Genomic DNA, 27,320 nt, shown 5'->3' on the forward strand with positions numbered 1-27,320 from the left:
CACACAGGCAGTGACTGGAAGAGCTAATAAACTTAGAATTTAGAAGAATCTGGCTCTAAAAAGCCAAGTTTTTTCTATTATTCTGCACTGACTCTTCAGCTATGGCCTAAAACCCCAGTCCTCCTCAGCCTCTTGGGACAGTGTTCCCCCCAGCCCCCTGGCCCCAACCCCTGCCTTTATTCATTCTCTTAAATATGGATTTCTTTTCCTTTTAAAGATATCCATTCATTCAGTGCCTATTTATTGAGTGTCCTCTATGTGCCAGGCACAGTTTTAAGTGTTTGAAATGTAGCAATGAAGAAAATAGTTTTCTCTCCTGTAGCCTAAATTCTAGTGGAATATAAACAAATGAATATGTATGAAGAGAAATAAAGCAGGAAAAGGGAATAGGGAGGGACCATGTGATGAAAGAAGGCCTCCATGAGAAAATAAAATCTGTACAGAAATATGTACAAGATGAAGTAGTGTGAGCTGTGTGTATATCTTGGGGAATAACATGCCAGGCATAGAGTTCAGTAAGTTTGGAGGCCCTAAAACAGGAGCATGCTTAATGTTTTGAGGAACAAAGGAGGTCAGTGTAGCTAGAGATGAATTGAGCAATAGGAGGAGTGGATTATGGAGAAGTCACAAGGGTAGACAAGGACTCAGATCACGTGGGGCTTTATTCTTAGTGAAATAGGAAGCCGCTGGACAGTTTTGAGTAGATGAATGACATAATGTAACATCCATTAAAAAAAAAATCCCTCTGCATGATTGTAACGGCCAGGACCTCCAATATATTGTTGAACAGAATTGGTGAAAACAGACACTCTTACCTTGTTCCCGGTTTTAAAGAGAAGGGATTCAGTCTTTCTGAGTACTTAAGTGTGATACCAGTAAGTATGATGTTTGCTGCAGGGCTTTTTGGTAGACTTCTATTTATCAGGCTAAGTAAGTTCTCTATTTCTAGTTTATTCAGAGGTTTTATTATGGATGGATGGTTGAATTTTGTTTGTGTGTTTTTTTTATCCTTTATTCTACTAACATGGCACTATGATAATTGATTTTTGGATATTAAACCAACATGATTCCTAGAATGAATCCCACTTGGCTATAGTGCATAATCCTTTTTGTATGATGTTGGGTTTGGTTTACTAATATTTTGTTAAAAATTTTTGCCTGTATTCATGAGAGATGTTGGTCACTAGTTTTCTTGTTATATCTTTGGTGTCAGGGTAATACTGGTCTCTTAGGCTGGAGAGTCTTCCCTGTGTTTTCTGGGAGAGTTTGTGAAGGATTGTGATTTCTTTTTTGAGTTTTTAAAAAATATATTTCTTATTTTAATTATTTTTGGCTGCTCTGGATCTTTGCTGTTGCAGTTGGTCCTTCTCTAGTTGTGGTGCACGGGCTTCTTTCTCACTGTGGTGGCTTCCCTCCTTCTGGAGCATGAGCTTTAGGCAGGTGGGCTCAGTAGTTAAGGCTTATGGGCTTAGTGGCCTTGAGGTGTGTGGAATCTTTCTGAACCAGGTACTGAACTCAAGTTCCCTGCATTGACAGGCAGATTCTTAACCACTGGACCACCAGGGAAGTCTTTGTTTTTAAATGTTTGATAGAATTCACCACTGAAGCCATGTGGACCTGAACTTTTCTCTGTTGGAAGAGTCTTAATTACGAATTCAAAAATTCTCATAATAGGTCTACTCAGATGTACTGTTTTTTTTTTTCTCTTTTGAGTTGATAATTTGTGTGTGTCTAGGAATTTGTCTCCTTCATCTAAGTTGTTTAATTTTGTGGCTTAAAGTTGTTCATAGTATTGCCTTATAATCTTTTTAAACTCTAGAAGGTCAGTAGTGATCATCCTTTTAGTAGTAATAACCCTTTTTTCGTTCCTGATTTTGGCAATTTGTATTTTCTCTGTTTTTCTCTTGGTCAGCCTTGCTGAAGGTTTAATTTTGTTGATTTTTTCAAAGAACCAGCTTTTGGTTTCATTGTTTTTCTGTTCCCCTGAGCTCTTACTTTAATATTTGTTTTTCCTAACTTTAACTTGGTTTGCATTTAGTTTGTTCTTTTTCTAGTTTCTCAAGTCTTAGGTTACTTTTTTAAGGCACTCGCATCTGAAATGAAACTCCTCTTCAGGCATGACTGACCTGCGGACTATCACATGCTCCTGAGTAGTAGTCTCTGGAGAACTATCTGGAGCTTCAGGGAGGGCCTGACCCAGGCACAGTGGGGGAGACAAGTGGTCCGCAGTGTTGCGCCACCAGTAGGAAGGGGGCTAGGGCTTGACCCAAAGCACAGAGCAGCCTGGATCCTGCCTGCCCCAGGTGCCCCACCACCACCTGAGATTTGTGTGGGTGGGCCTGAGATCCCTCACCCTCATACAAAGGCTATGTGCCCCCATGCTGACTGGGGCAGGCCTGAGATGGGGACAGTTTAGTTGGTAGTGAGGTGATACATGGAAAACCAAGCTTTCTTCACTTTCCTAGGAGATTTTGCCTGATACAGAGCTAGAGGAGACCACTGCCCACCTCACAGACTTCAGAGACAGATGGCTTTGGAGGCCTTACCGAGTTCCTGTTAATGACTGAGATTCTAAGCAGAAATTTGAGTGCATCAAAGAAATAAGGCTTAAAGGCAGATACCAAATAAGTACGGTTACAAATAAGGGTACTCATTTGTGGCCTTTAAAATTTCCTCAATGTTCAGTTCAGTTCAGCTGAGTCACTCACTTGTGTCCAACTCTTTGCGACCCCATGGACTGCAGCATGCCAGGCTTCTCTCTCCGTTGCCAACACCCGGAGTTTACTCAAACTCACGTCCATTGAGTTGGTGATGCCATCCAACCATCTTATCCTCTGTTGTCCCCTTCTCCCGCCTTCAATTTTTGCCAGCATCAGGGTCTTTTCAAATGAGTCAGTTTTTTTCACATCAGGTGGCCAAAGTATTGGAGCTTCCGATTCAACTTCAGTCCTTCCAATGAATATTGAGGACTGATTTCCCTTAGGATTGACTGGTTGGATCTCCTTGCAGTCCAAGGGACTCTCAAGAGTCTTCTTCAACACCACAGTTTCAAAGCATCAATTCTTAGGCGCTTAGCTTTCTTTATAATAAGTCCAACTCTCACATCCATACATGACTACTGGAAGAACCATAGCCTTGACTAGACGGACCTTTGTTGGCAAAGTAATGTCTCTGCTTTTTAATATGCTGTCTAGGTTGGTCATAACTTTTCTTCCAAGGAGTAAGCATCCTTTAATTTCATGGCTGCAGTCACCATCTGCAGTGATTTTGGAGCCCAAGAAAATAAAGTCTGTCACTGTTTCCACTATTTCCCCATCTATTTGCCATGAAGTGATGGGACCAGATGCCATGATCTTAGTTTTCTGAATGTTGAGCTTTAAGCCAACTTTTTCACTCTCCTCTTTGACTTTCATCAAGAGGCTCTTTAGTTCTTCACTTTCTGCCATAAGGGTGGTGTCGTCTGCATATCTGAGGTTATTGATATTTCTCCCTGCAGTCTTGATTCCTGGAGGAAGCTTGTGCTTCCTCCATCCCAGCGTTTCTCATGATGTACTTACTCTGCATATAAGTTAAATAAACAGGGTGACAATATACAGCTTTGACATACTTCTTTCCCTATTTAGAACCAGTCTGTTGTTCCATGTCCAGTTCTAACTGCTGCTTCCTGACCTGCATACAGATTTCTCAAGAGGCAGGTCAGGTGGTCTGGGATTCCCATCTCTTGAAGAATTTTCCACAGTTTGTGGTGATCCACACAGTCAAAGGCTTTGGCATAGACAATAATGAAGAAATAGATTTTTTTTTCTGGAACTCTCTTGCTTTTTCGATGATCCAGCGGATGTTGGCAGTTTGACCTCTGGTTCCTCTGCCTTTTCTAAATCCAGCTTGAATATCTGGAAGTTCACGGTTCACGTACTGTTGAAGCCTGCTTGGAGAATTTTGAGCATTACTAGCGTGTGAGATGAGTGCAGTTGTGCAGTAGTTTGAGCTTTCTTTGGCATTGCCTTTCTTTGGGACTGGAATGAAAACTGACCTTTTCCAGTCCTGTGGCCACTGCTGAATTTTCCAAATTTGCTGGCATATTGAGTGCAGCACTTTCACAGCATCACAGCATCGTCTTTTAGAATTTGAAATAGCTCAACTGGAATTCCATCACCTCCACTAGCTTTGTTCATAATGATGCTTCCTTAGGCCCACTTGACTTCACATTCCAGGATGTCTGGCTCTGGGTGAGTTATCATACCATCGTGGTTATCTGGGTTGGGAAGATGTTTTTTGTATAGTTCTTCTATGTATTCTTGCCACCTCTTCTTAATATCTTCTGCTTCTGTTAGGTCGATACCATTACTGTACTTTATTGAGCCCATCTTTGCATGAAATGTTCCCTTGGTATCTCTAGTTTTCTTGAAGAGATCTCTAGTCTTTCCCATTCTGTTGTTTTCCTCTATTTCTTTGCATTGATCACTGAGGAAGGCTTTCTTATCTCTCCTTGCTATTCTTTGGAACTCTGCATTCAAATGGGAATATCTTTCCTTTTCTCCTTTGCTTTTTGCTTCTCTTCTTTTCACAACTATTTGTATGGCCTCTTCAGACAGCCATTTTGCTATTTTGCATTTCTTTTTCTTGGGGATGGTCTTGATCCCTATCTCCTGTACAATGTCACGAACCTCCGTCCATAGTTCATTAGGCACTCTGTCTATCAGATCTAATCCCTTGAATCTATTTCTCAGGTCTCGTCTGTAGACATGAAATAACAATTTCTATCCAGCAGCTGTGAAAGACGCATTTCAAATAAGTGCTGTGTGAAACTGTTAGATACTGTATGCATGTAAGGGACTATTAATGTTAGTAACTATGGTCCTAGGGACTGGGACAGTCTGAGAAGGGGCAGGAGCAGTGGCAGTACGCTTCAAGGTGTGGGTCATGAACGGCTGACCAAAGTGGACTTTGTAGCTTAATGTAAGGCAGGGGTTCATTGTCTGCCAGTGTAGTCATCCGATGGCTTCCAGGGGTTTCTGTGGAGAAACTCTGAGGGAAGCCCCCAGAGCAGTTCAGCTTAGAAGCAGTTGTCCCTGTTCTCTCCCCACCCAGGAATTTTGCCCGCATTTTATTACCTTGGTTCCAGAGGCAGCTGGTTTTCTTGAGGAGGGTTACTGTCATAGGAAACAAAAAGGTCAAGCTCACTTAGAGGGAAGGAGTAGTATGCAAAAGACTCTGGGTCCTGTTAGGCCCTGTGTTCCCCTCCTTCCCCAATTTTCATTAAGATTAAAGAGGATCTTTCTGTCCCGCTGGAGCAACAAACTTGACAGAGGAGGGACTGGCAGCTCCTAGAGGGAAGTTTTAAGGCCATTGACGGTGGCAGAGAGGTAGGATCTGAGCTTAAAAATAAGGCCAAGAGATCAAAAACTCAAACTGGGAAATCATAAATCGGGAAGCCAAGGTCCATCAGCAGATGTGATGCTGGAATCATGAGATGAGTAGGACATGGAAAAAGAGGACTTATGATTTAATGGGGCAGATATGGAAAAAAGCCCCAAAACTATTCTACAAACAATCACATTAACACAAAAGCAGAAATTGCTTCTTTTGAACTATCCATTATTTTGTGTTATCTGGGTCTCTACTGTTACCTTCTACCTTCATTTCCCTCTCCACCCCCCAATTAGTATAATATGTCAAGAGTTATTTTACTTAAGTGCGTAGGGCAAGAGACAGCGTTATCTACATTACAACTGATCTTCAGGAAGTTTAATTAACTGCATCTTTACCACCATTGTAAATCTTGAAAATCTCAGGCCACATGCTGCTGAGGAAAGTGAGGAAGCTATAAAGCCAAAGATTTGAATTTGCTTGGACATTCATTTCCTGTGTGACTAACCTCTCAGAGCTGTAGTTTCCTCCTCTGCAAAATGGGAGGAATGCCTATACAGTTATTGTGGTGCTAATAGGAGATGATGAGAAAATGCCTGGCTTGGATTGGTGTACAGCCACTGGTGGTTGGAATAAATTCTGATATCATGTGTTCAGTGTCAGATTGTAGTAGAAGGTGAGTATTGTGACCCAGGCTCTTAAGTCTTCTACTAACTCAACCTTGCGGAAGTATTTAATATCTCTGAACCTCCGTTTCCTCAGCTCCAAAAAGAGGGAATGAAGCAGAAAGGTGTTCCGTAATTGCTGTTGTATCTCTTCCAGTTCTGTGCCTCCAAAGGCACTTGGTCTGTGGTTCAAAAAAGGAGTCGGGGGTGAGGCAAAAGAGGAGGCTCACCTTCAGTCCTGCTTAAGGCTTCAACCGGGACAGTTAGAAAGAGTCGTTATCTAAGTATGATGAGAAGTGTCTGGGAGTTGGCTGCAGGGGCAGTAGCCTATCTCTCAACATTTGGCGGTCGGGGGACGGGGAAGGAGAAAACAATGATAAAATCAGAATGGCCTGGAAGGTTGGAGACTGAGTCATTATCGAGTATGAGAGAGACCATGAGGCACAGAGCCCAGCTTGTGCTCTAGTACCTGCTTTCTGGGTGATGTTGCCAGTAAAGCTGTTTCTCTTTTTTTAGCCTCCATATCCCCATCTCTAAAATGAATTAGGCAGTGTATTCTCCACGGGCCTCTTAGGGTTTCCTAAAATTTCATCATCCACTCTCTCCTGGCTCTCACGTTGGTTTGTATCCAGCTTGTGCCCTTGGTGTTGAGGATTTCATTTACAGAAGGCTTCTTAACTTGCCAGGCTAGCACTAGAGTAATATTTAGAAAGCTCTTGAAACCACTGTTTCAAGCCACTATGAATCATACAACTTTCAAGTCCAGAAATGCCTTGGTCCACCTGGTCTGACCCCCTTATTTAACACTGAAAGATGATGCAATAGGGTAGAAAGACTACTAAGGGATGTCCCTGACTGTTCAGTGGTTGAGATGCCGCATTCCCAATGCAGGGGGCATGAGTTTGATCTCTTGTTGGGCAGCTGAAATCCTGCTTGCTGGCTTTGACTCCCTGCTTTGACAGCAGACCTTGAATTCAAATTCCTGCCAGTAATTAACTTAATCTCTCTGAGCCATAGTATCATCTGAAAATGAGGATAGTGATAATAGCACATAAAGAATTGTTGTTATTTGGAAAAGAAAAAAACTGAGGCCTGAGAGATGATATCACCTGCTCAGAGTCAAGCTCAAACCAGAATCTCTGTCTCTTGTCCAGGGTTTTCTTGTCCTCTAGAGCCAAGGTCAGCTACGTATGTAGTAGCAAAGATTGGAACTGAAAGCATGTCAGTTTTCTTAACATCTCTGCCAACAGTCTTCTCAATTCCCCTGGGGTGTGTGTCAATAACACAGCCTGCACTTGTTTTAGAAACAAGCTCTTCACAAGCACTCCTGTTTGATTTGCTTTGGCTGGTACAGGATCCAGATGCTCTTAGAATAGCACAACAGACTCTCCAAATCAGCCCATTCCCATTCTGAGCCACTCACAGCTCTGATCTGCTGTTGGCTAGGGTTTGGCCCCTAGGTTCCCCCCAACCCCCACCTGTCATGTAAATCTCTTCAGTCATCTTTTGCTATTGGTTCTTTCCCTCTTGAAGGAAGTCATGTGTATTGAGTGCCTACTGTGTGCCAGGTATTGTGATAGCTGCTTTAAATTAAAACTATCTTTGTTAATCTTAGTAACTCCTTAAGTTATTAATAGCTCCAGAAGGAAAAGCTGAGGCTCAGTGAAGTAAATGAATTTGTCAGAGGTCATCTACCTAGTCCGTGAAAGAGCTGGTGTTTGAACTCAGGTCCTCCTGCCTCCATAGACCCCATGCATTTAGTACAGTAAGCTCTTTCCTGAGTATTGTACTGCCTCTGGCAGTACCCACCTTTCCAGGAGGGTAAAGTGTTCATGAGTGCCCAGAAAGGGGCTTCAGTGGCTTTAGAAATTGGCAATTGGTAATATCTCCATGCCTTCAGTGCATTTTCCCATTAATTTCTTCTGCTCTACCCTGCCTCAGACCAAGTTCTCTAGGATCCAAGTGTGTGGCCCAGACGTCCAATCACTAAGTGAGAGGCCAGGTTTCTGTCTTCAACATGGAACGTGGATTCTGTAGTAAGAAGTGTCTTTGTCATTTTCAAAGCTGAATGAGGGGAATACTCAAGTAATAAGCCCCTTGTATGCCCAACTCTGAAATGCAGGGGGTGTGAATATCTCAAGCATGATGAGCTTCCTTCAGGGACCTGGCAAGAGAGGAGGCAGAGGCATACATATATAAAAGAGTTAAGAAGAAGATTGCTCTAATAGGTCTTCAAACCTGTCATCACTTTTCAGTTTACAAAGTGCCTTACTGATAGAGATCCTTCCTTCCTTGTATAAGGAAACTGAAGGCATCTGCCTTTATTTGGCAGAGTCAGGGGCTAGAGTTCACATCCTTAGTCTTGATAAGGTCAGTGAGTCTCAGCCCTCCTGGAAGAGTTCTTGTCTGTGGCCTTGGGTCCCCATCAGTCTTCATTTGCAAAAGGAGTAGGCCTTTAGTCTCTGCCCTTTTCTGAGAGCCCTCCTCTGCCCACTGGTCCCTTGCCTCACTCCTTCCTACTCAGCTGGTAGGGCCTTCTTAATGAGACCCTCTTCTAAATGATACGTTTTTAAGTGTAGGCTAAGAGGAGATATTTTCCCCCAAGATCATTTGCCATAAAATGATGGGATTTTATGACCAGTAGGAAGAGATCTTAGCAGTTACCCGTTTTTTGGAGAAGTCCTTTATTTAAACACATAATTCAATGTCTCAAACAGCTGCTCTGTTAGAAGTGGCAGTGGTGGCCCCAGAGGCCACTAGTCCAGCCTCCCCCTTACCCTCATCAGAAACAGCCTCAGGCATCTGACATCAACCTGCAGGGTTGCAATAAAACAACACTGACCTCGGTCAACTTTCCCATTTTATAATTGTGAAATTGAGGCCCAGCACAGGGCAGTAATAGGCCCAAGGTTACACAGTGAATTAGTGGCAGGTCTGACTCTCAGCCTTGTGCACTTTTGGCAACACTGAACTTCATGTCATTTCATAAGTGAACACATGTTCCCTTTCACTAATGTCCTGTGCCTAGATGTCGGGCGTCTTTTGCCTCTTGGCATCTCATTCCTGTGAGGTGTAGGTGGGCAGGCCTGTGGATGTGTGTACCATGTCAGGGCATAATTCTCATCCATGTGGTGAGCGTGTTGTATTTAACTCATAGTGGGAACTAGCAGAACGAGAATTGTTGAGAAGTTGGATTTATGTTAGTGGAAAAAGGATTAAAATGAGGTTGCTAAATGAGATCCAAAATTAATGTCCTAATGAAAACGTAACATTTCATGTTGTCTTCTCTACTTAGAAAAAGTGCACTTTCTCAGTTTTCTATACATTAACCTGTAACTTGGCAGAGTTTTAAAATATTTGGGCCCTGTTTGTGAACAGTAAGTCCAACAAAATTCTCTTCTCTGAGTATCATGTGACTCTCAGATGCATACGAAAAAAAAGTCCTAACATGACTGTAAAGGTCACACAGTTTTCTTTTTGCCTTACTTCCAGTTTTTGAATAATTTTCCTTAACAAAACACCACTGAACATGATCAGAGTCTCTGGCATTAAAGCTGGCCAGAGCTCTTCCAACTCAGGAAGGCATCTTTCTGCTCAGGGCACAGACCCAACTCCTTCCTGAAGCTTCTGCAGCTGGCATCCATCAGCAGGACCTTAACCTGTCTCCTACAGCCTTGGTCACTGGCTTGGAGTTTGACCTTTGCTAATCTTAGACTTGCTTCTTCCCCTTCACCCGGTCATGGAGACTTTTTTCCCTGTTTCTGGTTACCCCTGGGACCATCTTGGATGCAAAGAGGTCACAGAGTTCCACCTGGAGGAAGTTTGTTTTGAGCAGAGTTTTACTCGGGCAAAGTAGGCAACTGCTTTCATTATGAGTTTTTGCGTTAGCCGTTTTGCTTTTCTTATCCCCAGAGCTATCATCCAAGGCCAGATTTTAATCCTCTCTCACTGACTTCTTAATTGTTAACTAATTTGCCTCCCTGGGTTTCCCTCGTGGCTCAGTGGTAAAGAATCCACCTGCTAATGCAGTAGACTTGGTACCTACTGCGTGGGTCAGAAAGATCCCCTGGAGAAGGAAATGGCAACCCACTCCAGTATTCTTGCCTGGAAAATCTCACAGACAGAGAAGCCTGGCGGGCTACAGTCCATGTGGTCACAAAAGGGTGGGACACAACTTAGCAAGCGACTCAACAACAACAAACTTGTCTTTGCTAGTGAAATATAACTTCCTTTTTCTGAGTAAAACTGCTCAAAACAAACTTCCTCCAGGTGGAACTCTGTGACCTCTTTGCATCCTAATGGCCCCGGGGGTAACCTACCTCCAATGTTTGCCCCTGAAATATAACTTCCTTTTTTGCTCCATAGGTTTTAAGATACATATCTTATTGCTATCAGTTTCCTACTCATAAAACCTCTGAAATAAAATCCAATCTCCTTAGCATGACATTCAAGGCTCTTTAAATACTATTTCTCTTCTTTCTTTTCAGTTTCTTCTCCAGTCCCATAAGAGTTCATATTAGTGGGTAGAAGTATTAGGGAAAGTATTGCACAACTTCAGGACAATATGAAGGAAGACTGACCTAATCCAGTCCGCCAGTGAAGGTTAAGAAGTGCTAGATGTGGTGCCGTTAGCATTCAATATGATAAGCATTTGTGCCAGGCACAGGGATAGGTCCTTAGGGATAAGGAGAAGGCAAACACATGGTCAGGACCTTTGGAACCCATAGCTGATCAAGGAGAACAGGTAGGTAAAGTAAGTAGGTGGCAGTGATGATCACTATAATGGAAGCATGTGGAGTGCTTTGGGAATATGGAGACTAACTGCCCTACCCTCCTGATCAAGGAAGGCTTCACAAAAGAGGTGATATTTGAGTTGAACTTCAAAGATGAGATATTTGATAGTCTTGAAAGATGAAGTATTTGGCAGTTGAGAAGGGTAGTCTATAGCTTCCAAGCGAAGAGACCAGTGAGGACCGAAGGTGTAGAAACCTCCATGTATGTCTTAGAGAAGAGTAAGCAGTCCAGTGTAGCCAGAGCATAGCCTTTCAGGAATGGAATGTGGTTAGGGTTAAAGTTATCAAAGTAAGTTGAGACTAAACTGTAAGGCCTCATTTTCCACATTAAAGAAATACTGTGTTTCATACCTAGCATTGTTGAATTAAGTGACATATAATTGTCTGTGCATGAGTGCAGTTGTGTGTTAGGATGTGATTGTTACATTTGGAGATGATTTTTGAAGACCCTGCAAAAATTGGAGCCAAGAGGACAGGTTAAACTTAAGTTCACCCAGGCTTGAATTTCGAGTTTCTGAGTTCTCTAAGCTCGTAAGTTAATCATAGCGTGCCAGGATTGAAAGCGACCTTAGAGATCAGTAGCTCATTCATTGGTCCATTCAACAAGTGCCTGATACTTTTTTTTAATATGGACCATTTTTTTAAGTCTTTATTGAATTTGTTACAATATTGTTTCTGTTTGGTGTTTTGGTGTTTTGGTTTTTGGCCCCTTGGGAGTAAGGTTGGAGAGGGGACAGCTGAGGCCAGATACAGGGTCCTGAAGTCCATTTGGCTGATGGGAAAATGAGGCTAATATTCAGGGCCATGTAGCAAGTTAGTAGCAAGGCCAGGATTGGTAACACTCCTGGTGCAGCCTCCCTTCCCTTGCCTCCCTGCTTCCTTGCAGCTATTGATCCAAGGTTAACTTGGATCCCATTTAATTCCTTTATTCTCCTCTCCCTCACTTAGCTCTTTCTCTCTTGGATAAGTTAGTTGACCTCAGAGAGCAATTTTCTTATCTGTAAAATGGAGATGTTAATTATAATTATCTTGAAATTAAAAATTTTTAAATATTTTTAAGCCACTGATCTCATTTTTTTGTATTATTCTTGCTCTTTGCAGATACAGATACCATGTTAAGTTTGTGTATATGCCTGTGTTCCAGTTGTTGCTATTTTCTAGCTCTGTAAATTTGGACAAACTGTCTTGACCTCACACTTAAGTGTTTTTCCCACTAGAGTCCTAAAATTCCATTTCATAACCATTTGGAAACTTGACTTGTTTACTTTCTCACCCTGGAGTGTGCCACTGTTGATGACTTGCAGTGGCAGCTGGGCTGGCCCTGTGTGATTTGAAGAGGACAGTATGAGAGGCAAGACAATTGGGTGCCTGGGGGTATTAAATCAAGGATTGGCAACTCCTCATAAGTCAGATGATTTCTGGGGACTTCCCTGGTGGTCCAGTGGTTAAGAATCTGCCCGCCAGTGCACTTAGTCGCCGTGGAACAACTAAACCCATATGCCACAACTGCTCGAACCTGTGAGCCGTAACTACTGAGCCCAGATGCTCTAAAGCCCCTGCTATGCACCAAAAGACGCTACTGCATTGAGAAGCCACTGCACTGCAACTAGAGTAAACCCTGCTCACAGCGACTAGAGAAAACCCGCCTGCAGCAACAAAGACCCAGGACAGCCCCCCCAAAAAAGATTTCTGGGATAGGAGTCTGGGGTTAGTGTCAATGGTGACTTGATTTGGATTATGTTCTGGGAATAGTGAAGTTGCCAGCTCCACTGAGTGGAAGAAGCAGGAGTGCACGGGCAATCTTGCTTGTGCCCTGGAAAAAGACAAGTGTGTTGGTGGCAAGTGTCCAACATGACCTGACTGGCTGCCCACAGGCCATCTCTGCCATTCAGGACATCAGCCACTGGCCCTGCCAGCCCTCTGGCAAGGTTGCTGTGATTTGATAGAAAGAGCTCAGTCTCTGGGTTTGCACAAATGTGAGTTCAAATCCCTGTCTGCCAACTACTGATTGTGTTCCTTGTCTAGTTCTTCAACTAATTCTATAGTTCTTTAAAATTTTTAGAGCCAGTGTCTTTGTCTGTAAAATAGTGTTGTTGAGGGAATTCCTTGGTGGCCTAGTGGTTAGGATTCTAGGCTTCCACTGCCACAGCCTGGGTTCAATCCCTGATCAGGGAGCTGAGATCCCATCCTGCAAGCCTCACGGTGTGGCCAGAAAAAGAAAGTAGTGCCTTTGATACCTACTTTTGGGGGTTGTTATGAGGATTCAAAAATACCTTAGACAAATAGGTCTCACACAATACCTGATACTTAGTTGGATGAGTAGCAAGTTGATCAACTACTGTTAGCTCTTTGAAGACCAGTATCCTTGGGAGGTGACATTCAAGTCAGTGCTGCTCTGATTCTCTCACTACCTCCCCACTCACCCCCAGAAGTCGACCTGACCCCTCCTTTCCTTCCTCAAGTTCAGTCCCCAGAAATATGAGGCAGTCTGTCTCACCAGGTGGCATATCTATGAGTAAGCAAGATTGTTACATAGCAGACATACAGGGCCAGGGCAAGTAGCTCAGGCAGCAGCTGATGAACAAAAGGCTTCTCTCTGTTCCCAATAAATTGGTCCTTGGGGATCCTAGCTTTGAAATTCTAATTGACACAGGAAGGAAAAGATTCATTAGGCTCTGGACTCATTAAAATGCTCTGCTGCTCACCTACGATTTATTCTTGGCACTTCATCAGGAGGAATTAAGTAAACCAACAGGCTGGGAGGCTGCTGACAGCACAGTTCATGTACTTGGCGCTGGTGCTGCTCATGGGGTGTGGATATGGGGCCTCCCATACTCTGGAGCACACAGCTGGCCTCAGAGGTTTCTCACCCTTAGGACCTAGCATGAGTCTAAGTCTCATCTATTGTCAGTGCTGAGAGGACCTTTTGAGATCATTCATAGATGGTAGCTCATTCATAGATGGTCCACAGAAGAAGAGGGGCTTGCCTGAGATCACTGAACCACAGAAGTGGTAGAGCTAGAATTAGAAACAGTCAGTCCTCCTGACTTCCAGGCCAGGAGTCTTTCCCCTGCATCACTTTTGGATTTCTAGATCCAGTATTTCATTCATTCAGCCATCAAAAGATACTTTTGTTGATACATGTTATGTGCCAGGATTCTATGATAAAACAGACAGGGGGTGGGAAGGGGGGTGGAGAGGAGATACCTGAACCAGTATTATGGGTGACTAGAAAGGCCTCCAAATCTGAGGGCTGAATAGGAATTAGCTTGGCAAAGAAGCATATGAAGAATAATCAAGCCTGAGGGATCACTGCCTACAGAGGCTGGGAGATTCTTCAGTAATGGAAAGTCTTGCTAGGGTGGAGGAATTGAAGAAGGGATGAGAAGATGAGTCAGCCTATGAGGTTGGGGCCACTTTCTCTTAGAAGAACTCTATACCTGGGATTAGGAGTCCTGGATGTTCTAGATGTGTTTCTGCTGCCAGTATTTATTAGCGTCTTTTTGGTGTGCCAGTGTTGGACACTGAGATACAAAAATGCATAAAATATATGTAGCTCTGTCCCCGAGATGTTAGTTTAATGAGGCTAGCAAACTAATAAATAACTCCTATAATAAATGAAAGGAGTAATTACTTTTGTTGGAGGAAGTCAGAGTTGAACTGTGTTACCATCAGGATTTTCTCTGAGTTTGATGATCTCACCTATCAATTTAGTGATAACCACTGTCCTGTGTAGCTAATGAGCTGATGGGAAGACAGCTCTGTAATGACTGGTGTTTGTGTGGCATTTGTGTTACAAAACACTCTTTCATTATTAATTGAATCTTAAGCCTAACCTTAAAACTTAGGAAATTTCTCAGCCATTTACAGATGAGGAAACTAAGGCTGAAAGAGGTTGAGGCTTGTTTATAGTTTTACAGCTTTAGATTAAGAAAAGCTAGGGATCAGAAGTCCAGATCTTGTGCTCTCTTTTGCAGTACAGTGGTTCTGAACAGATAGTGAAAAGTAGAAAGATGGCAGCTTTTCTGTTCCATACTTGTAAGCCTGGTTTCCCTTTCCCTTCACTTGAAATGCAAATAATAACTTGACTGTGAGAAAAAGCAAGTTAAATTGGCTGGGAAGAAAGAAAAAGAGCCTATTTCAAGTCTTCCTCAGATTGGGCTCTGAACTTTTAAGATGTGTTCCAATGTTCTTGTCAGCTCCCACTATTCCTTCTCATGCCATTTACAGAGTGCTGTCTCAGCTACTGTGTCATTGGCTCCAAAAGGCTATTTGTGGGGTAGACAGAGCCTGCTTTACAGGTGGGTAAACTGAGGTACACAGAAGTGAAGTATTTTGCCCAGAGTCACTGAATTATTCGTGCCAGAATGAGGATGGACACCACAGGTGCTCCTAAGTCATAGAAGAAAGCTCCTCTGATTCATTCACGTCACACAATTCTTGAATATACCCTATGAGCCAGAAATTTTATTTTATGAGAGAACCTCTGGTTAGGCTCAAGCTGTCTTGATGCAGTGCCTTCCTCTAAGAGCGCAGGGACTTTTGCTATTTATTTATCTGTCCCCAGCCAGGGCCTGGTTCCAAGAATGCTCTGCTGTTGTTTTTGGCCTTACTCTGCCAGAAGCTGAAGGGAGCAGATGGCCACAGCATTGTGGATTATAAGGGTGTGATCCCATTCTGGGCTAGAGGATGAGTGAAGAGCCCTACACCCATCTACTGCTGTTGCTATGCTCAGGTCCCTGCCAAGGTATTTTCCATCCCAGAACAAAGTGAAGCTGGCTAACTCTGCCCCTTCCTCCCCCTGTGCACAACATACTTATTGATCTTCTGGATAGATTTCATACAAAGGCTTCTATGATCTGCTGTCCCAAATGACTCTTTGGACCTACTTCCCAGGCATGTTTCACGTTTTAAGGGGAATCTGGCATCTCCTTTATCTACAGGCCTCCCAACACTCCCCACCCTCTCTGCTGTTTTTACTTCCAACTCCTTCAGCAGATTGGCTCTTCGTGTGACTGACAAATAGCCTAAAGAGTAATCAATACTGAGAAATTGGACATGTTTTCTGTTTATCTGAAATCCTAACTGGAAAAGTGTAAAGAACTCTATTTTGAGGGAGCAGGGCTAGAGGGTGACTGGAATAAGGATGATTGACTTCATGATAGGAAGCCTGCAAGAACCTCAAGTACCTCAAAAAAATCATGAAAGGAAATATCAACATTTGTTCACAATATTTTACGTGCCCCTTATATATTAATATTTTATATATTACAGAGTGCTTTCATATCTATTATTGCCTTTTGAGTGTTAGAGCAACTCTTTGAGGGCAGCAGTGCAAGGATTACTTTCCTCACTTGACAGTTGTGACCAGGGAAGGTCAGGGAAGATTAGTGGTCAATTGTCTGGTGGCAGAGCCCCAAAGAGAACCAAGATTTGGGAGCCAAATAGTCCTACGTTTGAAATCTGGTGTTCATCACATTCTAGCTGAATGATCTTGGGCAAGCTACATAATTTCCTCAAGCCTCAGTTTTCTTCTTTGTGATAAGAGGATAACAGTATTTATCTCCTGTCTGAGAATTAAAAGATATAGTGTATAGAAAAATGCCAACACAGAATGGAACAAGTATTAGGACCTTAGTAACTGCAGGTTTCCCATCTTAGTGTTTTAAGTGTCTTGTATTCTGAATCTTTGAAAATTAGTACTCTCACTACAGTAAAATGAGCTATATGTAATACATTTCTGTAAGCTAGAGTATCATTTAAGTGCCTCACTGGGTTTAAGAGAACTGAATTAGTGGGAAGCAGGGGTGCTCCAGGCACTGGCTGAGTACTTCTAATACAAATCACAGTGGGTTGGAGCTGACAGAGACCCTAGAGATCTGTTCCAGTGTGTTTTCCTCAGAAGAGATGTTAATAATCTCAGAAAAGTCAGACTGGATAATGCAAAGTGCATTTCTTTACTTTTGACTTCTCAGAGCCTTAGTGTGCATGTGATTGGGGTGGGTGGGGAGGAAGGGATAGAGGAGGCCAAGTTTCCTGTTTTTATTTGACCTTGGAGCCCCTAACATCTTGAAGAGCACTGGTTTTTCATGAAAGAGTTCATGCACCACTACTCTGGTTCAGTTCTCCATTTTCTGGATGAGGCAGTTAAGGTCTCAGCCAGGCTTACAGAGCCAGTCCACAGCAGAACCAAAACCAGAGTTCAGGGTGCCTGACCCTCTCTCGGGCCACACCACCATTTGTACTCCATTGCTCTTCCTCTTCTAGCCAGCAAATCATAAAATTACAGAGGATTCTGCAAACCACTAATCAGAGAGCATTGTTAGAGCATCAAGCTTTCTGTTTTGATGTGTTTGTGCTAGTAAGCAGGAAAATGCGGAAACAACAGGCTTACTGGCTGCCAAATGTTTCCAAACAGTTGAAAGACCAGGGATCAGGTAATTTTAGCTCAATGTCTGGAAAGGTGCCTCTGACCCACAAAATTTTAAGTCTGTTCTTGTTTTATGAAGTTTCAGTTGCAACCAAGGGGCTCATCCAAGAGGCCTGTAGTGTAGTTCCCTGTGCTGAATACTGACACCAGTGATTATGGGAAAGATCCTGAGAGGAATTTGAAGAGAATGTGTCAAATTTCTGTTCTTTCATCACCATCTTCCATGGAATTCAGTGGTTAGGAATGTGCTGCTGGTTTCTGTCCAGAACCAGGCAGAGGGAGTTGTCTTTGGCATTTATTTGGTGAGGGCTGTCCTTGCATTTACCAAGCCTTCTAGTGAAAAATACCACCTTTACCTTTGCAAAGTTATGCAGTAAACTTTTCAAAAACACATCTGATACTCAGAACAATCCTGACATAAAGATTATCGTCCACATGTCTAATGAGGACACTGAGGCTCAGAGAAAGGAGTAGTGACTTGTCCAGGGTCTGACGGCAAATTAGTGATAAACCTTTATTGTATTACAGGTGCCTAGTGCAATTGTGACATATAGTAGATCCTCAAATATTTATTAATAGAAAAATTAGTACTTTTCCAAGGATTAAACATTAGTAGACTCTTTGCCCAGTATTCTTTCCATGAAGCCAGCCTAGTGGGGCCCAGTGGGCTTATCTCAGGATCAGCAGATAATTCAGAGTGTGGACTGGGTCTCCCTTTGCTGTGTGGATTTCTGACAAGGATGGCAGTTTCTAGCTGTTGTTGCTTTCTACTTGGTGAGGACCCTGTGCCTCCTCCCCACCCTGGAGAGCTTCAATTCAGCAGTTTCTGGCCTGGAGATTCAGCCTCTCTTTTGAGCTCCTATTCCTTGGAGTCTGCTGAACAAAGACACCTCTGGTCCCCAGCTTCTCACTCTGTCCCTCCTTTGTCTTCTCTCTCATCATTTTTTGCCTGTCCTTCTGCCCTACTGATGGATGAGGGATTTGTGTTCGACCCATGAACATCAAATGCACAGTTCATTCTTAAGGAGCTGCTTTGTCAGGAACACTGGGAAACCATTGACTGAAGCAGTGCCCACCTAGGATTCTATCACCTGTTAGCAGAAATTCACTGAGCATCTACTGGTTGTCTGGGTAGTGCTGGATGCTGGGATTGCAAAGATTAATAACAGAGTCTCTGCCTTCTAGGACTTCTAGAGTCTAATGGAGAAAGGTAGGTAAATACAAAGGTGCATAACAAACACATGAAAAGGTGCTCAACATCACTCATTATTAGAGAAATGCAAATCAAAACCACAATGAGGTACCATTACACACCAGTCAGGATGGCTGCTATCCAAAAGTCTACAAGCAATAAATGCTGGAGAGGGTGTGGAGAAAAGGGAACCCTCTTACACTGTTGGTGGGAATGCAAACTAGTACAGCCACTATGGAAAACAGTGTGGAGATTCCTTAAAAAACTGGAAATAGAACTGCCATATGACCCAGCAATACCACTTCTGGGCATACACACTGAGGAAACCAGATCTGAAAGAGACACATGCACCCCAATGTTCATCGCAGCACTGTTTATAATAGCCAGGACATGGAAGCAACCTAGATGCCCATCAGCAGATGAATGGATAAGGAAGCTGTGGTACATATACACCATGGAATTTTACTCAGCCGTCAAAAAGAATTCATTTGAACCAGTCCTAATGAGATGGATGAAACTGGAGCCCCTTATACAGAGTGAAGTAAGCCAGAAAGATAAAGAACATTACAGCATACTAACACATATATATGGAATTTAGAAAGATGGTAACGATAACCCTATATGCAAAACAGAAAAAGAGACACAGAAATACAGAACAGACTTTTGAACTCTGTGGGAGAAGGTGAGGGTGGGATGTTTCAAAAGAACAGCATGTATACTATCTATGGTGAAACAGATCACCAGCCCAGGTGGGATGCATGAGACAAGTGCTCCGGCCTGGTGCACTGGGAAGACCCAGAGGAATCGGGTGGAGAGGGAGATGGGAGGGGGGATCGGGATGGGGAATAAGTGTAAATCTATGGCTGATTCATATCAATGTATGACAAAACCCACTGAAATGTTGTGAAGCAATTAGCCTCCAACTAATAAAAAAATTAAAAAAAAAAAAAAATACAAAGGTGCAGCAAATGTTGCTGTGACAGAGGTCTGTAGAATGTCCATATCAGGATACAGAGGAGGGGGTTGGAAAACAAAGGCTACCCTGAAGAGTTTTCATCATGGGCATGACATCAGTGACTGTGTACAGAAAACCCTTCTGGCCCCAGCTTCCGTCACCAAATCAAAAATTGGTTCTGGTCCTGCTTTATTGATGAAGTAGTCTCTCTCTCAATCTCACTAAATGTTAAAGAGTGTGATATTTGAAGCCATCTATTAAATGGGACCAGTAGTAAGAGTAATTTTGTTTAGAAAATTCCTGAATGCTTCACTTGCAGGTATATTACCTGACCAAATTCTCACAACCTTATGGGGAAGGTACTGTAATATTATTCCTGTTTTACAAATGAGAAAGCTAAGGCACAGAGGAGTTAAGGCATTTACCCAGCATGATACAGCTGATACGTGGCAGAGCTGGGGTTTGAACCCAGAAGTTCTAAAAGAATCTCAGAAAGGTCTGTTGTGACCTTGATATAATTCTTACCTCAAAGAGTTGTTTAAGAATGAGAAGTATAATACTTAGTCATGCATCTACCACAAAAATAAACGATTAATCAATCATAATGATCATTTATTATATTGTAAATCAGCCTTTCCTAAATGCTGAAGTGGATTGGGCTTTTGCAAAGATGTCTCCTTTCTGTCTCCCAAGTCTTCTGGCTTCATTATCTGTACTGCCTACTTCTTTGTTTCTTAACAAGCATGAATGAGGAAGGGAGCGGGGACAGTGGTACATGGGATTCCTGTCAGCAGATACTCCCTGAGCACCCACTCTGGGCCAGGGTCTATGCTGAAAGGCTGAAGGGATGCTGATATTAAATAGATAGTTTTAACACTGCCTCCTCAGGTGGATCTTAGGCAGCACATCAGACCCTCTTGCCCTCAGCTCATGCCACTACGAGCAGAGCATGAATGAATGGCTATTTTATTAATTGTTGAAATAATCATCCTATTAATATCCTTGTCATCATTAAAGCAGATGTTATTAATGTAGAAAATCAGTTCAGTTCAGTTCAGTTGCTCAGTCGTGTCTGACTCCTTGCGACCCCATGATTCACAGTACGCCAGGCCTCCATGTCCATCACCAACTCCCGGAGTTTACTCAAACTCATGCCCATCGAGTCGGTGATGCCATCCAGCCATCTCATCCTCTGTCATCCCCTCCTCCTCCTGCCCCCAATCCCTCCCAGCATCAGGGTCTTTTCCAATGAGTCAACTCTTTGCATGAGGTGGCCAAAGTATTGTAGTTTCAGCTTCAGCATCCGTCCTTCCAATGAACACCGAGGACTGATCTCCTTTAGGATGGACTGGTTGGATCTCCTTGCAGTCCAAGGGACTCTCAAGAGTCTTCTTCAACACCACAGTTCAAAAGCATCAATTTTTCGGCACTCAGCTTTCTTCACAGTCCAACTCTCACATCCGTACATGACCACTGGAAAAACCATGGCCTTGACCAGACGGACCTTTGTTGGCAAAGTAATGTCTCTGCTTTTTAATATGCTATCTAGGTTGGGCATAACTTTCCTTCCAAGGAGTAAGCGTCTTTTAATTTCATGGCTGCAGTCACCATCTGCAGTGATTTTGGAGCCCCAAAAAATAAAGTCTGACACTGTTTTCCACTGTCTCCCCATCTATTTCCCATGAAGTGATGGGACCAGATGCCATGATCTTAGTTTTCTGAATGTTAAGCTTTAAGCCAACTTTTTCACTCTCCTCTTTCACTTTCATCAAGAGGCTTTTTAGTTCCTCTTCACTTTCTGCCATAAGGGTGGTGTCATCTGCATATCTGAGGTTACTGATATTTCTCCCGGCAGTCTTGATTCCAGCTTGTGCTTCTTCCAGCCCAGTGTTTCTCATTATATACTCTGCATGTAAGTTAAATAAGCATGGTGACTATATACAGCCTTGACGTACTCCTTTTCCTATTTGGAAGCAGTCTGTTGTTCCATGTCCAGTTCTAACTGTTGCTTCCTGACCTGCATGCAGGCTTCTCAAGAGGCAGGTCAGGTGGTCTGGTATTCCCATCTCTTTCAGAATTTTCCACAGTTTATTGTGATCCACACAGTCGAGGCTTTGGTGTCGACAATAAGGCAGAAATAGATGTTTTTCTGGAACTCTCTTGCTTTTTTGATGATCCAGCGGATATTGGCAATTTGATCTCTGGTTCCTTTGCCTTTTCTTTTTTAAATTTTTTTATTTTTCCTCTGCCTTTTCTAAAACCAGCTTGAACATCTGGAAGTTCTCAGTTCACGTATTGCTGAAGCCTGGCTTAGAGAATTTTGAGCATTACTTTACTAGCGTGTGAGATGAGTGCAATTGTGTGGTAGTTTGAGCATTCTTTGGGATTGCCTTTGGGTTGGGATGAAAACTGACCTTTTCCAGTCCTGTGGCCACTGCTGAGTTTTCCAAATTTGCTGGCATATTGAGTGCAGCACTTTCACAGCATCATCTTTCAGGATTTGAAATAGCTCAACTGGAATTCCATCACATCCACTAGCTTTGTTCAAGCCCACTTGACTTCACATTCCAGGATGTCTGGCTCTAGGTGAGTGATCACACTGTTGTGATTATCTGGGTCAAGTAGTCAGCTATTCATAGGAGACTTCTAATACACTCAATTGGAAAAACCTATTTTATTTTCATGGTGGTGGTGGGGTTTTGGTGGCACTGCTAAACTGCCAGTAGGGCTGAGGGAGTCCTTGGCTTGAGGAATGTATTCTGGGGAAGGATTCATGTCCCTCAGAGCTCCCCGATGGCCACCCAGTATACTCCTTGGTTATCACTTACTCTATAGTTTCTTATGCTGTGCTTAGTCGCTCAGTCGTGTCTGACTCTTTGAAACCGCACTGACTGTAGCCCACCAGGCTCCTCTGTCCATGGGGATTCTCCAGGCAAGAAGACTGAAGTGGGTTGCCATGCCCTCCTCCAGGGGATCTTCCCAATCCAGGGATGGAACCCAGGTCTCCTGCATTGTAGGCAGATTCTTTGCCATCTGAGACACCAGGGAAGCCCATAGTTTCTTGTACCCAGGCACATTTTTTTTAATTTAGCAGAATGAGCAAGAAGAGGGGAGACAGCTTTCTGAGGCAGTACATCTGCCAGGAGAGGCAGTGACTGAGCTGCTGAGATTGGCAGGTGCTATGCCAGGGCAGTAAGGGTTTCATGAGTATGTATATTATTTCACAAGCTACCTCCAGTGAGTTGATCTGTGAGCATTATTGGAGCCCCTGCCATGTGCCTAGAAATGTAATGTGCTCGGGTGATGTGAAAAACACCCCAGAAGTTCTGCACTGCTTGGCGAGAGAAGATGAACATGTGAGACAAGAGGAGTAACCCAGGTGGGGTGCTCTGACAGAGAGTTGTCTGGTGCCATTCAGACTCTTGGCACCTCTGGGGACTTAGAGGGCCTTCTTACGTAGGTGCTCACCCCCCTACGTGTGCCATGGGACTGGCTCATGACTACCACCAAGTCTAAGCTGCTCAACAGCCCACAACCGCTTTCTGATCTGACCTCTTCTAGGTTCTCTGCTGTCACCCCTTGCAACATCCAGTCTTAGATTCTACACCCTAGCCAAACCATGATGCATATTATTACTCACTCCATATAGAAGCACCGTCCAGCTTCTACAACTTTGCTTATGCTATTTCCTCTTTTCTAAATGTTTTCTCTCATCTTACATGTGGGCTAACATCAGCTTGACTGTGGACAAGATCAGAACTTTTTGATCATTCCTTTCTCTGACTTCTTCCTTTTCCTTCCACCCTGTCCCTTTGGTAAGTTACATGCCTCTGAGTTCCCACATGTTCCTGTCATAGCCCTTATGGAGATGAAAGAGATGAAACATAGTTTCTGATTTTTCTGAGATCCTCACTGCTGGACTGTGTGGACTGTGAATTCATTTGGAGGCAGGGATTATACTTTGTTCATTTCTATACTTTGTACAGTGTCTGACAGAAACAGGTGCTCAATAAATGATTTTTTGATAAATGAGTAAATAAATTTTCAGCATATTATTGCTCTGCTTAAGAACCTACAATAACTTCTTGGGGGCAATCAAAATTCTGTAGATTGAAAATTTGGTGTAATAATCATGGGAGACTGTTATTTTTATGTATATGTGAAAACAACAATGAAGATTTCCTTTTCCCTGTTAACTATCACCTGCTCTCCCTCCCGCCCCCGCCCCCACACTAATACAGTGTAAATTGGTACAGCACTTTGGGCCATGAAAATGCTCGTACATTTTGACATAGTAATTCCAGTTCTGAGACTCTGTCTTAAGGAAATAATCCAGTATACAGAATGAACTTTCTCTTGGATGCTGTTATTTATAATAGTGAGAAATTGGAAGAAGCTTAAATGACCGCCTGAACTATGACCAGTCTAAACTATGACAAATCCACTCATGGGAAAACAGTGGGTTATTAAAACTGATAATATTTTTTAAATGGTGCTTATTGAAAACTATGCGGCTGTAAGGCAGATATGTTATATATAATGTGTAATAATGCTAATTGAAAAAATTATGTTACAGAACTGAATGAGTGATCTAACTATGTAATCCAAATAAAATACACAAGAAAAAGCACTGGAAGGCAATATACCAGGGTGCTAACAATAGTTATGTTCTGTAGAGGGGTTGAGGTTTAGGTGATTTACTTATGATAATTCAAAAAATAAGCACACAAGAACAGACACCAAAATTAATGGCCAGAGATTTTGAAATAATAAAGCAAAACTTTGATTTTAGGCAGTGGAGTTGTGTAGTGATACTGTGATTGTGTGGAGGATGAGTTTGAATGCTAATATGAATGGAGAGAGAAGGGCTGCATTTTAAAAATATTCAGGGGGCCAAATCAGCAGGGTTTGGTTTTAGTGTGAGAATCAGGAAGTGATTCAGTATGTGGAGGGAAGAAGTATATGCCAGTATACGCCTAGTAAAGAATAGAGAACATTGGCTCGAGGAGTTTCATGACTTGTCCAAAGTCACACAGTAAGTAAATAAGTGATCCTTGTCTGTCTCTGGATAGAGCCCATGCTGTTGATCCTGCAGCTGAGACATCGGCAAAAGTTTTGGGGAAAAAAAATTTTTTTTTTTTAACTAGCTATTGAAGTGTAGAAACTTGTTTAGTGAGGGGAAAGGGGGCCAGAAAGGGTTAGTGAATTCTAAGAGGCTGATGGAGGGGAAAAAAACCATAGACACCACAGCTGCTTCTGTCATCAGTTGAATAAATTAGAAGTTCATTAGGTATTGGGCATGTTATGCTTGTTGGTTGTAGGGCTGGCCTCCCCCACCCCCACCCCCAAGATGTTGTGATCTATTGGTTTACTTTTATACTTGTGTCCTCCTGAATTTAGTTATGCAAATGTGTACTATATTACAAGAAAATGAATATTTTGGTTATTGTGCCAAGTTTATTAATGATGCTCTGGGAGTGAGAGTTCAGATTGGCATTTTCCAACAAAGAAAGCTGAAATGAAAGGGTTTGCCTGAGCAATAAATGCCCCATCCCCATACTGCATCATATAGACTAGTTCAAGAAAAGATTATTGTGAATTTGAGTCCATACTTTGGAATCTGATACCTCGCCCTTAGGGAAGAAGTCAGTTCATACCATCTTGCTCAGTATGTCACCTTGGGCAACTGCTTTTGTCTTTCTGCACTAGGGTTTACTCATCTATAAAGTGGGCTTGACTTATAACCTCTTAGAGGATTGTTGTATATGGATTTGGTAACCTCTAACTAGTGAAGGGACTTGTAAACCATGTTGAAGGAGTTTGGCTTGATTCTTGGTGATGGGAAGCTGTTGAAGGGTCTTAAACAGGAGACAGGGACAGGCTTGCTCAGTGGTTCACTTAAGAGGCAGAGCCTAGTAATATTTGTGAAATTAATGTTACCAGAGGGACAGAGTGGCGTCATTCTCAGTGGTCCTTTTAGGGTCAAACATGAAGCACTGTGGGATGGTGCTTAGAGCTCTGAGTTAAGTTTAGATCAGCACCCTGGAGAGAGGTCAGCTTTCTTTTCCTGTCTGAATGTGGGGAAATAAATATATATATTTATTATGTCAAATGCATATGCTTTCGGCCAGATCAAGCCTTTGTGAGGCTGTGAGGGGTGACATTAGGTGTTCTCAAGGAGAAGGATTGTGGTAATGAGGAAAATATTGATTCCACATGAAAGGATTTTAATCAACTGCCCTTACACCTGAGGGGCACAGTGCTTGGCTGCAGTGCCAAATTGTGCACCATCCACCGCCTGCTTCCAGCCAGCTGTCTAACTGCCAGGGTACCTCTGTCTAGGAAGATATGCAGGAACTGTCCATCCCAGGGAATTTCCCTGTCCACATTTTTGTGGCAATCTCAGGTAACAGTGTCCTTCCACATGTTACCTCCTTAGACCTGCAAAACAGCCTGCATTGCAGGTGGGCAAGGCAAGAATTTTTATTCCCATTTTACAGACGAATAGCCTTGAGCCTCAGAGAACTGACAGGCCTTCCTAAGTTCACACAGCTATTGGAAGTGGGTTTGGGGACCTGGAACTCCACAAGCAAGCAGGATTTCAAAGCTGATAATCAATCCCCTATGACTTTTTAAAAAAAAGTATACTTAACTGTTTTCTATCCTGTCTTGTTACATTTACCTGGCTGGATCGGCTCTTAGTTGCAGCACTCAGGATCTTCACTGCATCATGTGGATCCTTTGTTGCGGTGAAAGGCTCAGTAGTTACCAAGCGCAGGTGTAGTTACCCCACACGGATCTTAGTTTCGCAACCAGGTATCGAATCTGCATCCCCTGCATTGCAAAGGCAAATTCTTAACCGCTGGACCACCAGACAAGTTCTCCCCTATTACTATTTTTTTTATTTTTTGAATTATGAATCCCCAGTTACTGTTTTAACTTAGGGCAAAACCTTTCTTGGGAGGAGTTAGGCTGCCCTTTCTGTGTTCCTCTGATGTAGTCTGGAAAGTGGGGAATGTATGCACTACCATGGTACAACCTGCAGCAGCCTTGTTCAGAATAGAGTAGCCACAGAATGTGGGGGTTCCTTTGGAGATACAGAACAGTGAGCAAGCAGAGGGTTCTTGCATTATCAGCCCTGGGAACCCTGCTCAGAAGGGGAGTCCAACCTGCCTTCTGGGTCCTTGAAGTACAAAGAGGCCTTTCTGAGAACCTTCACTTAGGGGCCTCTTCCCAACCCCCTTCTCAAGTTGTACTCTCTGGGGACTGCTTTATTCTGTATACTTATTTCTTTATTCATTTAATGCTTAATGAGTGCCTACTCCTGTGATTCCTTTTATTATGTTCAAGGCACATTTCCAGATACTAAAATTTATTGCATCACAGTGATAGTATTCTTTCCTTGATCACAGTTCAGTTCTAGATTAATGTTACAGTAGAACTCACCACCTTTCATACTCTTGAGAAAAAGTTCTTCTGAGTTCCAACAATAACAATACTAATAACAACAGCATACTTCATAATGTGCCAGACGTTCCAAATGTGAATTAGGTAGTTTTATCCTCCAACAACCCTTGAGATACGTATCACTACCCCTATTTTGTAGGTGAGATAACTGAAGCATAAAGAACTTAAGATACTTACTGAAAATCATGTCACACAGCTAGGTCAGTGGCAGAATGTAGGCATTTTGGCTTCAGAGATTACTCTCTTGACCATCTTACGTGGCTTCTCACATGGCACTAAACATGTAGGCTCTGGCTTCTGCTTGATGGCAGGCCCCTATTCACAAGAGCCAGCCTTGCCTCTATACACTACATCATATGACCTACTCAGCTCTGGGTTGTGCTGAAAAATAATACTACCCCGTTAGTTCAGAAGAAAAGGAAGTTTTGTACACTGAGGAGAATTTAGC

General features: G+C 42.8%; 1 protein-coding gene and 1 long non-coding RNA gene across 3 annotated transcripts in view; one reads left to right on the forward strand and one right to left on the reverse strand.

Moving 5' to 3' along the window:
* Positions 1-27,320, forward strand: part of RALY (RALY heterogeneous nuclear ribonucleoprotein) — an 83,078-nt gene that overhangs the window by 38,719 nt on the left and 17,039 nt on the right. The gene's annotated exons all lie outside the window — the stretch shown is intronic.
* The window catches only part of LOC122681781, a 33,099-nt gene that overhangs the window by 5,548 nt on the left and 231 nt on the right, over positions 1-27,320 (reverse strand). Inside the window, exon 2 of the long non-coding RNA XR_006337102.1 lies at positions 26,088-26,239. This is a non-coding gene — a long non-coding RNA (uncharacterized LOC122681781). The remainder of the gene's footprint in view (positions 1-26,087; positions 26,240-27,320) is intronic.

This window comes from Cervus elaphus, chromosome 23 (assembly GCF_910594005.1).
Source record: "Cervus elaphus chromosome 23, mCerEla1.1, whole genome shotgun sequence".
Taxonomy (NCBI): Eukaryota; Metazoa; Chordata; class Mammalia; order Artiodactyla; family Cervidae; genus Cervus; species Cervus elaphus.